Below are 12,820 nucleotides of genomic sequence, written 5' to 3'. Positions count from 1 at the left end.
TCCTCGACAGGTGGGGCTGGAAGTAGAACGGGAAGACATATGGCCGAACTTCCAGCACTTAAAGCTCTCAGGAAATGTGTCACCCTCTAGGCCAAGATGAAGGCACCGGTGGCTACTTGGTTATCCCTCGGACGACGATGGACGCGCCGGACGAAATGAACACATCGCCATTCTAAATTGGCGCGCAGCTCATCGTCACACTGCAAAAGAAGGTCCCAGAGGAATGTAATACCCTGGACCATATTTAAGCTCTTCAGAGGTGTGACGGTAACAGAAAAAACCCCCAACTTTCCACAAGCGAGTAATGCCCATGACTGGGAAGAGGACGCTGTTTTTATCAAAACTGACCCAGAGCGCATTTTGGACAAGCCCTCCACCTCCCCAAACTTGTCCTCCAAATGCCCCACAAAAAACTGAGGCTTCACGGACATGAAAGATTCCCCATCAACTCTCGTACATATGAGGTAATGGGGCGAATAAGCTTCACTGCCATCCTTAGCCTGGCATTCCTCCCATGGTGTGGCCTGGGAGGGGAATGACTTAGGGTCATACTTCTTAGCATTAAAGTTAGAATTTGCTCGCTTAGAGACTGCTGGCAGTGGACCACCAGCAAGAGATGACATACTACGCTTCAAGGCGTGTCATCCACCCTGATGCCACCCACTCCGACCAGGGGCCCAGACGCAGCAAAGGCCAGCTGGCAGGATGGCCATTGCCGGGAGTCCCGATGCCCCAGCGTGACAGGCATTTACTCCTTGGCATACATGGGGAGTTCACGGCGCAGGCATCAACAGGGCCATACCTGTGTTGTCAGGGGGCTACAACCAACAGGATACATGCCGGCCCCACCACAACAGACTGGCTACCTTACTGGATATGAGGTGCAAGGAAGTCCACAGTCATCGTCGGTACAGTAGTGACACTGCATAATGCATGGTGGAAAACGCACCCAGGAAGGTGTCCTCGCCCAAGAGATGGAGAATGGGCAGGACTGCAATGCGACGACGAGAAAGTGGGCTAAAGATCTCAATGCACGATGGACACGGTGCACCATGTAAGGTGCCCTTCCCAAATTGGCTTGCTTTTCAGGAAAATTTTGAAAAATGGAGGTCAAACCCTACAGGGGGGCTAACACATAAAGGCCAAAAAGTGAGAGGCTCCTTCTAGTCACCTCTTACGACAGGCAGGAATACCTCGGGCCTATTCTAACCCCCAGACCCACAGAGGAGCACTTGCCTGTGAAAGGCAAAGGTCCCAAGTTTGAGTCTTGGTTCATCACACAGTTTTAATCTGCAAGGAAGTTTCAAATTTTACATGCATTAAATAATAAAGTAGCACCAGTTGGTATTTTCTGCAACTTAGCTAAGTTATTTGACTGTTTGAATCACAGCATTATCCTACATAAATTGACGTTTTATGGGATTGATGGTATAGCCAACCAATGGTTAATGTGAGATCTAACCAAAAGTATGTGGAAAGTTGTACTAAGAAAATCAACCAATATAATCCAGGGACATTATTCTGACTGGGTGGAAATCACATGTGGGATTCCGTCAGACTCAAGCTTACGTTCAGTATTGTTCCTCATGTATGTAAACGATCTTCCATTTAATATACAACAAGCAGAATTAGTTCTTTTTGCAGGTGACACTAGTATTGTAATCAATCCAAGCATACATCACAAACAGAAGAAAATGAAAACAATGTTCTTAAAAGCATTACTGACTGGTTTTCTGGGAATGGTCTCACTCTAAATTTTAAAAAGACACAATATATTCAGCTCCGGACATCTAAGGGTACAACACCAATGGTAAGTCTAACACATGGTGAGGAAATAATAAATAGGGTGGAAACTTCAAAGTTCTTAGGCATCCATATTCTCACGTAGAAGAAGGTGTAATTAGATGAATGACAAACACTAACTTCACTTACCGAAGGTTTATTCAGCACTTGCACATACAAGAGCGCAAAGTGAACTGCCTCCGGCCAGAACACATACAGTATATATACAGCTACAGAACATTCCAGTACAATGATTCTTGACATTTGTGGATACTTCTAGAATGGACTCAAATCGAATATAGAAATTAAAATGGTACAGTCCAGGTGAGTTTAGAACTCACAAACCTGCATTCAACAGTTCAGTATCATAAACACTACACCATGGTACTACTCAGATTCTTCAGCGACATTGCTCCCTCCTTAAAGAGAACAGCGTCCTTGTGTTACGTCCTCCTAGTCCGGGAACAAGTCATCGGTCCTGCATACTCCGACTCCCGATGACTGATGCTCGCTTTGGCGGTGATCGGCTTGTGGCCCGTCGCCGGAGCTTCGAATTTACCCTGGGTGGCAGGATCCTTGTAGGGCTTCATTCGAAGGACGTGGACCGTTTCTCTGACCTTTCATTGTCTTGCGTCAGGGTCAAAATGGTCAACTTCATAAGTAACATTAGACAACTGTCTTACAACCTTATAAGGTCCAAAGTAGCGCCTGAGGAGCTTCTCAGAGAGACCAACCTTCCGAACAGGAGTGAAGATCCAGACGAGGTCACCAGGCTGGTAGACAACAGGGTGGTGGCTCGTGTCATACCTTCCACGATCGTTTTCTTGAGCCTGCAGCGTGCGGAGTTGCTCTAACTGTTGTTGTTAACACCTGGCCAATGTAGTCGTCGTCCACGTCATCAGGATGTAACGGAAACACAGTGTCCATCACCGTAGTCGCATCACGTCCATGCACCAGGAAAAATGGCGTAAATCCTGTGGTGTCTTGTATGGTGGTGTTGTAGCCAAACGTCACGAAAGGTAGCACCTCATCCCAGTTGCTCTGATCAACATTGATAGCATGTCGGCCAAGGTCTTATTAAGGCATTCAGTAAGCCTATTACTTTGTGGATGGTAGACAGTTGCATGTGATGAGTAATGTTGCACCGACGGTTTATCTCTGTCACAAGATTTGATTGAAAAACTTTCCTTCGATCCTTGGGGCACCGTGTTTTAATACAATGTCTTCCACGATGAATTTGGCTACCTCAGATGATTTGGCTGTTTCCACGGCTTTTGTAATGGCATAGCGTGTCAGATAATCAGTGCAAACAATAATCAATCTATTGCCACTAGCAAACGTTGAAACGTTGAAAATCGTCCGAGGAGTTCAATCCCAACGTGCTGGGAAGGCGTTTCCGCTGTTGGAATTGGTATGAGTCGGGCAGGTGGTTTTTGAGGAACTGCCTTTCTCCTCTGACACTCTCTGCACTGTGACACATAATGACGGACACTCCTAAATAAACCTGGCCAGAAAAATCTCTTGCGGATTCTATCGTAGGTCTTTATAAATCCTAAATTTCCAGCCTCAAGTGTGTCACGGAATTTCTGTAGAACATCTAGGCGCATGTGTTTAGGAATCACTGGTAGCCGCCCCTTTCCAAACAGATCACAGTTTTTCTTGCAAAGTAATCCATTAACTACCTTAAATTGTCCTTTCACATCCTCTGACCGATTTAAGGCAAGCATAATTTGAAATATATTGGCGTCCTTCTCCTGCTCAGCAGAGAGATCCTGGAGTGCAGCAAGACAGTCACTATCTTCATCAAAGTCTTGATGGTCTTGCACAGGGTTTCTTGAGAGACAGTCGGTGTCTTGGTGTTTTCCTCCACTTTTGTACACTATGGTAATGTCATACCCTTGAAGACATAGTGCCCACCTGGTGAGTTGTCCTATTGGATCTGTAAGACCTGTCAACCAATAAAGTGAATGATGGTCTGTAACAACTGTGAATGGCCTTCCATAGAGACACTGTCAAAATTTGCACATGGCCCCGATCACAGCAAGACATTCTCTTTTTGTAGTCAAGTAGTTTCTCTCGGCTTTTGTACGTGTCCTGAAATTTGCACCAGAACAGCACCGATTCCATACCCACTGGCATCTGTGTGTAGTTCTGTGGGTGCTCTCTCATCATACAGACCAAGTACAGGGTCAGTCATCAGAGCTTTTCGCAGCACATCGAAAAAATCTTGTTGAACAACACCCTAGATAAATTTAGCATCGGCTTTTAACAACTCTTGGGGTGGCCTGGCTTTGATACAAAAGTCTCTGATAAAATGTCAGTAATAAGAACATAATCTGAGGAAGTTTCTCACATCTCTAATACTTTTAGGAATAGGAAATACCATTACAGATCTCACCTTTTCTGAGTCTGGCCGCACATCATCTTTTGACACCAGGTGTCCAAGTATTTTGATATCTTTTGCTGCAAAAAGACACTTTCTTGGATTAAGTTTCAGTCCAACTTGTTGCAGCCGCTTAAGAATGGCCCTCAGTCTTTTTATATGTTCATTTAATGTCTCTGAGAACACTATAATGTCATCTAAATAACATAGACGCATTGTCCTCTTCAGGTGACATAGAAGATTAGCCATCATCCATTCAAAAGTTGCTGGTGCATTACACAAACCGAACGGCATTACCGTAAACTCTTACAGGCCCTCAGGGGTGACGAATGCAGTTTTCTCACGATCAGCCCCATCTACTTTGATTTGCCAGTATCCCAAGTACATGTACATGGTTGAGAAAAAACTTAGCCCACTTCAATCTAGTGTATTGTCAATTCATGGAAGAGGGTAAACGTCCTTTTTAGTTATCTTATTAAGCTTCCTGTAATCAACACAAAAGCACCAACTGCCATCCTTCTTCCTGACGAGGACCACTGGTGACGACCATTGGCTCTGTGAAGGTTGAATGATGTCATTCATCATCATTTTCTCTACCTCAACGCGAATTATTCAACATTCTGTTGCTGACACACAACATGCTCTCTGGTTTATCGGTTGATGGTATCCAGTGCTAACCTGGTGCTTCACCATTGATTTGTCTAATCTGCTCTTCACCTGTGGATTGAAGCATTCAGAGAACTCTTGAAGAATGGCAAGTAGCTGCTTCTGTTGTTTCTTAGTGAGATCTGGTGATAGTCGAGTTACAAGATCTTGTCTCGTACTGGTAGCGCTAATTTTGCCCACAGACTCAGCATGGCAGGTTTCTATGAAGCTCAGATGTTTTTCAATTAATGGCTCAGCATTTGCTATGCACATGCGTCTTGGAAGGATCTGTAGTTCTCAGCAACAGTTAACTATCCACAATTCACCGAATCTGTTCTTAAACGAGACCACAGAGGCTGGGATGACCGAGTTATTCTTCAGTGGGATGCTTCTCTTACATTCCACTACAAGATCCATGGGTTGATGTATTGCATGACAAGTGACAGTTACCTTTCTAGCACTGACTGCAGGAATGATCACTTCATCCAGCACACATAGTCTCCACACACTCGGATGCACATCTTCCTGTCCACAGTATCTCATCTCGTCTAGCATAATCTTCGAGCGACCAAAATCTATAATTGCCTGAGAAGCTTTCAAAAAGTCCCATCCAAGAATGACATCATGACTACACTCTTGTAAGACGATGAATTCTAAGGGCTGTGTATGGCCACTTATACCCACACAAATGGTACATCTTCCTGTAGGTTTCCCATATTTCCAATTAGCCGCCTTCAGCAGAGATGTTTTGTTGTCGACGAATATGGTTTTCTGCAACTGGTGACGGTACTTCTCCGAAATGACTAAATATGATGTTCCAGAGTCCACAATAGCTTGGGCAGAAGCAGTAAGAATGAGGGAGTAGGGAAGCAGCGCACATACTCATCTACACCCAGCCTGCGATGATGCATGATATCTCAGTAAACAAATCATTTCATCTACTGATACAGAAACAAGATTTTCCAGTTTTTTTTATTTATTTCCCTGATAGTTCCTTGATTTCCCTGATATGTATGAAAATTCCCTGATATTCCGTGATTTCCAGAACGTGTGGCAGACCGGAAATGATTCGTTTGAGTGTTACTACTTAATGGGACCCAATATGAATTCCGAAGTGGGCTGTCAACAATTAAGGCAGTTGAAGAAGTTGTATTATCAGTAGTGCAGGGTTTTGAAAATAGGGAGCACACCTATACAACTATAGCAGATTTAACTACAGAATTTGACACTGTCTCACGTAGCATTTTAATTAAGAGACTTGACAGATATGGAATGCCTGAAATAGAACAAGCACTACTGAAATCCTATTTAACAAAAAGAAACCAAATGGTGTTGGTAAACTCAAATAAAACATGAGACCTTAGCAAGATAAAATATGGGGTTCCATAAGGATCTACACTGGGATCTTGCTTATGTATTGTCTGTGTGAATGACCTATCCTACTTACTACCATATAAATCCATGATATATGCCAATGACACAAACTCTCATCGTATCACATAATGATATGAACTGCCAAACAAATCAACAGGAAAGGCACCTCACTGGTTTCAAAAATGTACATTGACATTAAATATAAATAAAACTGAACACACCCTCTTTTAGAAAACTGTTAGGCATATACCTTGATAATAAATTATGTTGGAATACCCACCCAGAAAAGCTGTACAGTATGTTAGCAAAGGAGCTTGTGCTGAATATAGAAAAATGTTGATTACAGTTACATATTGAAGTGTCTGCCCCCCCCCCCCCAAAAAAAAAAAATAAATAAATAAATCAATCCTGGCTGTGGTGATAAATTGATCTGTACTGAAGCTCAAGTTCTAGGTTAGGTTGGAAGGAGGCAATTTGGTTGAGAGTTGGCAAAGCCAACAAATGTGAAAGCAGAAAATCTGGTTGGGATAAGAAATTGACTGTTAAGGGAAGCCTACTGTTTACGTCTGTACCATATTGGAAAATGCAAAGATCAGTCTGTCACCACACCAGTTAGTTTCACATTTGTTAGCTTCATCAACTCACAACCACACTGTCTCCTTACAACCTAACCCATACCTCAGGCTAAGCTACAGATCAATGTGTCACCAGAACCAGTCCTTTTTGCTTTCACACTAGTTGGCTTCACCAACTAACAACAGAACTGTGAATATATGCGTAAAAATGTGACATGATAGCAGCCATCAGCATTAGGTATATCAATGGGCAAAGCCAACAAGTTGTATCAAACATTCCTCTTGACCCGCTCATGTTTATCGCAAACTATGCCTTTTTCATACACACTTGCATTATGGAATACTTTGGGGAAACTCCACTGGGATAAAAGAGGTTTTCCTCTGGCAGAAGAAAGCCATTAGATGTATTTTTCATTTGAGCAATGTAACTTCTTGCAGACAGTACTTTACTAAGCAGCAAATACTTACAGTATCTAATCTACACATGGTCAAAGTACTTATGCATGCCAAACAAAATGTGCACATATGTGAAAGTAGATCCTATGTGCACTCATGTGGAACCAGAAACAGGAACTTACTGGACATTACTTGGACTCATTTAAGTGACATCCAAAATAACTTTTTATAGTCATATTTTTCAACAACATACCACATGACAAGGGACATTGTATGAATACAAATTTAAAATCATTGTAAACAGATGGTCGAAAGAAAAAGAATTCTATTAATTTATATACAATGGAAAAAATGATGATTTTTATTATAAATGTGAATAAAGAACATTATAACAACCTAATTTGAGTCCTATATAAACTGCATAAAAAAACTAATTTAAAAATATAGTTGACCATGCACTGGATAGAAATGTATTCAGTAGGGCAGTTCAGAATGGGAGAGATCCTCCATGATATACAGTCACTGTAATGAAACTTCTAAGGTAACAGACACTGTTGCACAATAAGTGTAAAATAAAGCGCAGGGCTATAGATAGAAAGATGCCAAATGAAACACATCTGACAATCCAGAGAGTAATGTGTGAAGCCTTCAATGACTGCTGTGGTAGAATACTGTCAATTCCTCACAAAACACGAAGAAATGCTGGTAATATGTAAAGGTTGTTAATGGCACCAAAGTTAAGTGTACAGTCACACACGAACAAGACTAGAACTGAAACTGAGAGTAGCAAAGAAAAAGCAAAAATCCTTAACCCTGTTTTCAAATGTTCTTTTCCAAAGGAAAACCCAGATGTATTGCCCCAATATAACTCCCATAACACTGAAAAGATGTATGTAATACATACTACTGTCAGTGGTGTTTAGAAACAGCTGAAATGGTTAAAACTGAACAATGCCCCAGGACCCATAGCATCCCTATCAGATTCTATACCCAGTTTGCAGCTGAGTTAACCCCTCTGTTAACTCCAATCTATCGTAGATCCCTCAAACAAAAAACTGTTCTCAACAATTAGAAGAAAGCACAGGCCATCTGCCCACAAAAAGGGTAGCAGTAGTGATCCAATGTTCTTGAGATCCATTTGTTGTAGAATCCTAGAACATATTCTGAGCTCAAACATAATTAGGTATATCGAACATAACGCCCACCTCCATGTCAACCAGGGTGGATTTTAAAAACACAAATAATGTGAAACCCAATTTGCACTTTTCTCACATGACATCCTGAGAGCCATGGATCAAGGCTGTTTAGTAAATGTAGTATTTCTTGATTTCTGAAAAGCATTTGACTCAGTATCACACCTACACTTATTATAAAAAAATTTTATCATTTGGGATATAAGACGAAATATGTGAGTAGACTGAACATTTCTTGGTAGGAAGAACACAGCACATTATCTTGCATGTAAAGTCATTGACAAGTGTAGAATTAACTTTTGGTGTACCCAACAGAAGTGTGTTGGGTGCCTTGCTGTTCATGTTGTATATTAGGCCTAATGATCTTGCATACAATATCAATAACAACCTCAGACTTTTCACAGTTATCTAAAATGAAGTACAGTCTGAATGAAGATGTACAAATAGATATTCAGTCAGACCCTGATAAGATTTCAAAGTGGTGTAGTGATCGGCAGCTTGCTTTTAATGTTCAAAAATGTAAAGCCCTTCACTTTACAAAATAAACAAAAAAAGTATCCTATGACTATAATATTAGTGAGTCACTGCTGGAATCCGTAGTTGGGTGTAACACTTGGTAGGGATATAAAGTGGAATGATCACATAGGCTCAGTCACGGGTACCAGCAGGTAGTAGACTGGTATACTGGTAGAATACTATGGAAATGCAATCAGTCTACAAATCATATAGCTTACAGATCACTCATGTGACCCATCCACGAGTATTGCTCAAGTGTGTGGGACCCATATCAAATAAGACTACCAGGGAACATTGAACTTATACAGACAAAGGCAGCACAAATGGTCACCATTTTGTTTGAGCTGTGGAAGAGCAACATTGAGATGTTGAAGGAATTTAATGAGCAGACTCTTGAAGAGGAACAGAAACTATCCTGAGAAAGTCTACTGACAAAGTTTCAAGAACAGGTTAAAGTGATGACTCTACAAATATACAACCCCCACATATCGCTCCCATAGGGATCCTGAGGATAAGTTTAGATTAATTACAGCACACAGAGGGGTATTTAAATAATCATTTTTCCCCACATGGTCACAAAATTACTTATTATGTGATGAGTACAAGGCAAGCAATATCAGTGTAATAATATTTACATATGTTAACCAATTTTATATTTATGTATCTATTAATGATGCCTTGGACTACACAACAGTTGTTTACAGCCAAATAAATCAATTCACTTCAAATTTTTCCACATTCAAAAAGTTTATGATGTGAACTAAAGAACATCCTGCAGATGCATGTTCAAGGAACCAGGGATATTAACTATTGCTTCCCAATACATTTATTCCTTAATAATTTTTTTCATTTAAAATATACAGGGTGTCCATATATTATCTTTACAGCCCAACACTACCAACTTGAAAACTATATTAGATATTAACAAATGATTTCAACATGTGATAAGATAACTTAAAAAGTTTTTTTTTTTTTTTTTTTTAATAATCTCAGGGTGACACAACTTGATGGATAATTGAACTTGAAAATCTCATAAAATGTGGACACCACAGTCAAAAACTCAGTGTTTGGCCTGGTTCGTACATGATGTTAGGAAGAACTCAGCTTACAGCTGGTAAAAGTGTTGTTTATTAAAATACGACTATTTCGTGACTAAGCCGCATCATCAAGTGAGCAATGTTAAAAGACCATAGGCATACCAATCACATCTAGTCAATACTACGGTGAGCGAAAGATGAAGTAGAAGTGCCCCATTCTTTAAAATGTGCCTGCATCAGTATGAAAGCAGAGCAGCTCAGTGGAGGGCAAGGCAAAAGCAGCTCATACAAACAACAAAAATATTTCTGGTTCATACAGATGACATCTGATCCCTCACACCACTAGACCTCTTCCTGTGGTGTTTCGTAAAGGATCTGGTGTACCGAATCAAACCTACAGGACTTCAAGACACGCATTTCCAATGCATTTGAACAAATCACCATGGCAATCTTGAATCATATGTGGAAAGAAATGGAATCTCGACTAGCCATCTATGACACTAATGGTGCACACACTGATGTGTATGAAAGAAGAAATAAAACTTTATCAGTCATCTTATCCCATGTTGAAAACCACTTGTTAATATCTAGTGTAGTTTTGTCTTAAGTTGTAAAGATAATTTATGGACACCCAGTATATCTTTTTGAAAGCCAACAGCTCAGCTCGTGGAATCAATACTACAAATAAGAATAATCTTCACAATCATTTAAAATCATTTTGGTTCCTCAAGGTTATTCAAGAACAGTTCCTTAAGGTTATTCAAGAACACACATTTTCAGTGACTTGCCACCAGCAATCAAAAGTTTACATATTTACACAGTTCAGTTTAAGAGGAATGTAAAGGATTTATTGGTGGCCAACTCCTTCTAATCCACTGATGAATTCTTAGTAGAACCAACTAATGTGTATATGTTACTAACAATATCAAATAATGCAAGTATTCGTACAAACTGACTTCTGTACAAATTTATTGCAGTAATGTGACCATGCATGACTAACCATAATGGAATCGCCTATTAATCAGTGTATTTACATGATTTGTGATAACTTATGTATTACCTTTTAAATGAAAATATATTTAAGTTTTTTTTCCCATCCATGAGGATCATTTCACTTGGGATCTAGGAAGTTACATCAGTATGTTTGTTTTTCTTTGTAAATATTTATGGTGTATTCGTGCTTGACATCTTCTAGACCCTGCAGGACCACCTCAATATGGATGGGTATATTAGAATGAAAAGTACATCTAATCTAATGCCCAGAACTTTATCTTTTTAGTTAGATAATATTTACAGAAAAATTATTCGAGATCCATCACTTAACAAAGTGTCAATGATCAGAGTGAAATTTTATTCCAACACGGAATTAAATACATTGTACTGTTAATTACAGTCAAATGACAGATCTAATTTCTCTGTTCTAAGAGGCACAATATTGAGTTTTTCACTACACTGCTCTATTCCCATCATTTATGACCACCAACGAGCACTATAATAATCAACATTCTTCATTACCAACATTTACCAAACAATGTCGCCTAAGCATGTTAGCTCATACTGTTGAAACTGTATGGGTAAAAAATGATAATCCTCGCCACAGTACGTATTCCAATTACCGTGCTCTCAACAGAATGTGTGTCTAGTAACCTCTGAGAAAATAGCAAGAAAGAAGTTGTTAACTAACGTGAGATTTTCTGTCCTGTTCACTTCAGGTATACATGAGCATTTATAATCAGCACATAACAACTCAAGTCACACTGTCAGAAAGTGGTATTATCTATTAGAAAGGGTGGGTACTTTTGTTAACAAAATATTAACTTTTATTACTTTACAGGTGAAAACCTTAATCCATATATATATCCTGCCAAAACTATGTTTAAATTTAGAAAATAAGTGTGGTATTCAGATGTAAAACAACTGCATTCAACAGTATAAAGTATCTTGTTACCAGATACTCAATGACCACACCCTTCTGCATGGAAGAATGCATGTTTACTGCACATCAACCCCTGTCTTCGCTTGTAGTATTCAACAATATTGGGGATGGGCTTGGGACATGAATACCGAATATTACAATCTACTAATCAACGAACCATACAAACCGAAACATAAAGAAAGTGTTTCTCTGTATCATGTCAACTTGCTTGACTGTAAACAGTAGGTACGACCAGAATCACATGGTAAAAATTTATCATTATTCACGTTCAGCAGCTGTCAACCAAAAAAAAGGAGATAAGCGTGATATGAGACTTAGATTTATTTTGTGGAGCTTTACGAACTCGAAACACACGAACTAAACAAACATGAAAGGCACTGACAATTCACGAAAGAGGTAAGTACGGATGTAGACCCGATGTTTCAATGGAGTCTGGTCACACAAAAATCTAAATTTCTGAAAATATCTCAGTGGAAACAGAATTGTTTGTGTTTACGCGACAGTTTGCTCAAACAAACTTCTCAGCAAAACAAATGCTATCATTTCGTGCCTCACCTTATATTATCGGCATTGAAGAAGTCCTCCTCTTCTGCTGAGTAACACATCACATGAGAAACGTAAACACGCGTCAGTAACGATTAACACACGGATTAAGTCAATTTAAGCTAGAGAATTCATTGCCCATTATCTGCCGAAACTTTTGTACTTTGTTTTTCCGCCATATTCAACAACCTTACCACAGATAACGAACCACAAACTGTCATTCAGTTGTTACTGGCTTTGTGTCAATATCGCGGTGTAGAGTACTGTGTGGATGTCGCAGATATGTCATTCGGAAAAAAGAAAATGCCATGTTATGAATTAAGGTCCAGATTTTCAAAAACGGAAAATATTACTTATGTTGTATTAAATGAAAATTGCACATTTATACGACACTGTCTTTGATGAAAAAGTCTAATGACAGTCTTTTATAGTGTACAGTA

The 12,820-nt window shown here is 39.7% G+C and overlaps 1 protein-coding gene across 1 annotated transcript in view; it reads right to left on the bottom strand.

Annotated features, from left to right (window-relative positions):
* The window catches only part of LOC124721516 (cyclin-dependent kinase 17-like), a 197,437-nt gene extending 184,869 nt beyond the window's left edge, over positions 1-12,568 (bottom strand). The window contains exon 1 of the mRNA XM_047246532.1: positions 12,393-12,568. The gene's annotated coding sequence lies outside the window, so the exon portion shown is untranslated. The remainder of the gene's footprint in view (positions 1-12,392) is intronic.
* Between the last annotated feature and the right edge of the window lie 252 nt (positions 12,569-12,820).

The sequence above is a fragment of the Schistocerca piceifrons genome, chromosome X, assembly GCF_021461385.2.
Source record: "Schistocerca piceifrons isolate TAMUIC-IGC-003096 chromosome X, iqSchPice1.1, whole genome shotgun sequence".
NCBI lineage: Eukaryota > Metazoa > Arthropoda > Insecta > Orthoptera > Acrididae > Schistocerca > Schistocerca piceifrons.
The sequence above is the reverse complement of the archived record's forward strand: the minus strand, read 5'-3'. Positions and strand labels throughout refer to the sequence as shown.